This window comes from Schistocerca piceifrons, unplaced genomic scaffold (assembly GCF_021461385.2).
Source record: "Schistocerca piceifrons isolate TAMUIC-IGC-003096 unplaced genomic scaffold, iqSchPice1.1 HiC_scaffold_654, whole genome shotgun sequence".
Taxonomy (NCBI): domain Eukaryota; kingdom Metazoa; phylum Arthropoda; class Insecta; order Orthoptera; family Acrididae; genus Schistocerca; species Schistocerca piceifrons.
The window spans coordinates 245,001-247,500 of NW_025728899.1; the positions used below are offsets into that span (position 1 = coordinate 245,001).

General features: G+C 57.8%; 1 non-coding gene across 1 annotated transcript in view; it reads right to left on the reverse strand.

The window, feature by feature from the left end:
- Positions 1–498, reverse strand: part of LOC124765321 — a 1,909-nt gene extending 1,411 nt beyond the window's left edge. Inside the window, exon 1 of the ribosomal RNA XR_007012879.1 lies at positions 1–498. This exon is cut by the window's left edge and continues 1,411 nt beyond it. This is a non-coding gene — a ribosomal RNA (small subunit ribosomal RNA).
- Positions 499–2,500: the final 2,002 nt, after the last annotated feature.

Consider the following 2,500-nt stretch of genomic DNA (forward strand, 5'->3'; position numbering starts at 1 on the left):
TCGTTATTTTTCGTCACTACCTCCCCGTGCCGGGAGTGGGTAATTTGCGCGCCTGCTGCCTTCCTTGGATGTGGTAGCCGTTTCTCAGGCTCCCTCTCCGGAATCGAACCCTGATTCCCCGTTACCCGTTACAACCATGGTAGGCGCAGAACCTACCATCGACAGTTGATAAGGCAGACATTTGAAAGATGCGTCGCCGGTACGAGGACCGTGCGATCAGCCCAAAGTTATTCAGAGTCACCAAGGCAAACGGACCGGACGAGCCGACCGATTGGTTTTGATCTAATAAAAGCGTCCCTTCCATCTCTGGTCGGGACTCTGTTTGCATGTATTAGCTCTAGAATTACCACAGTTATCCAAGTAACGTGGGTACGATCTAAGGAACCATAACTGATTTAATGAGCCATTCGCGGTTTCACCTTAATGCGGCTTGTACTGAGACATGCATGGCTTAATCTTTGAGACAAGCATATGACTACTGGCAGGATCAACCAGGGAGCTGCGTCAACTAGAGCTGAGCAGCCGGCCGCCCGGGAGTGTGTCCCGGGGGCCCGCGCGAACACGCAAGCGTCCGCTCAATCATTCTGCAAACAGGAGGAGGCTGAGCTCCCCTGCACAATACACCTCGAAACCCTCTCAGGTCCCGGCGGCGCGCAGCGCCGTCCCAAGTACTTGGTCGGGTTCGAGAGAGGCGCAATCGCCCGGAGTTAGGCGAGTAGACGCTTTCGGTGCGACCACCCGTGCTCCCAACTGAGCTTGCCGCTGCCGACAGAGGCCCGGGAGCGTGCTGTCGTGGCATTGCCGGCGGGAGACAACACGCGCCACCTACGGTGACCGGCAGCTCCAACGCCAGCGCCACAGAAGGACAAAAGCCCCACTTGGGTGCCGAAGCGAACTCTCCCAGCACAGCGCACGCGCCAACACATCCGCACAGCTGCGATACAAACCACCAGCGAGAACCGCTGGGGCGACCGAGCAGCAGACGGCGTCGCGGCGCCGAGCGCCGGGCGGCAGCGCATCCTCAACGCACACAGTCCTCAATCGGACCAGCACACTGAAGATGTCCACCGCGCTTCGCACCGGGCCCGCGAGGACCTACTTTGGCCGCACGGCGCCGCGCGCAGGGTGCGCCGGCGCGCAGCTGCGACGCCTGCCGCGTCCGTCGGCCGGCGCGCCTGCCACTGGCCGCCCCCACCAGCCGGCTGTAGCGCGTGCGCCCACGCACCGCGCGGCCAGCACGCCGGGAGGCGCCCCCTCACCGGCCGGGGACGGTCCCACCCAGCCACCGCCGCGTATCGCTTCACACCCAGATGCCGTTCAGTTTCGTCGGCATGGTGGGTATCGCTGGAACAACCGGTTAGTACCTCAACCTATCGTCGCCATCACCGATTCACCCCTAGCGAGAACAACCGCACCACAACAGGTTACCATTTGTTCATTTGCGTAACTTCACCAGAAAACGCAGGCGTCCATCGCCATTTGCAACTTCCACGATTATTGCATGCCTGTGTCAGGTGTCACGCCACACTACGTCTGCCCACATACACGCAACAAAATGTGCACGCCTAGACAATACGTGGAAGGTGGCCCCCGTACGTATGCGATGTCCATTGCTCGAACGACTGTCAACCGGCCTCTGTAGCATGTCGCAGATATGGAACGCGGTGCACCATGCCATCACGGTGTGTGAGGAGAGACGACTAGGTCCGAATACATCAACAGACAGCTCATGCTGATCGCCATCCACGGCGTCCGTTCCTCCCACACGTCTCTATGGCGTACCACACTGCAATCCAGCTCTCATAGGGAGACGACACGTAGCTGCGTGCACAATATTTGCACTGTATGGTCCGCCGTTTTTGGGCGCAGTCGTTGTACGGTCACACATGTGCCACGATGTATCATTCAGTACATAAGGACGAATGTGCAGTACAGATTGTGGTTTACGCGTACGACATTAGCGGACAGTTGACACAGGCCGCACCACAACGTAGCCTGAGTACGTCGCATGCGGAGGGCATTGAACATGCAAAGTTCTCACCAACCAGCTTGCGAAGGCAGGGGGCAAGGTGGGGACGTGGGGAGGGGCGGCATGTACGTCCTGCTGCCATCCACATTACAGTGTACAGCAGGAGCATGTGGAAAGTGAGCAAGACTTGCAAGGTGTTTAACATGAAGCGATACACAGGGGAGCGGGGAGTGCGAGTAGCGAACTATATTGCGAGGGTTGCGGGTGGGCAACACTACACTAATTGAACGAGTCGTATAACAATTACAGAGCAGGTTTAGGCGACAACGTGGGTTACGTTAGGCGACAACGTGGGTTAGGTTAAGGCACGACGTGGGTTAGGTTAAGGCACGACATGGGTTAGGTTAAGGCACAACATGGGTTAGGTTAAGGCACAACATGGGTTAGGTTAAGGCACAACATGGGTTAGGTTAAGGCACAACATGGGTTAGGTTAAGGCACAACATGGGTTAGGTTAAGGCACAACATGGG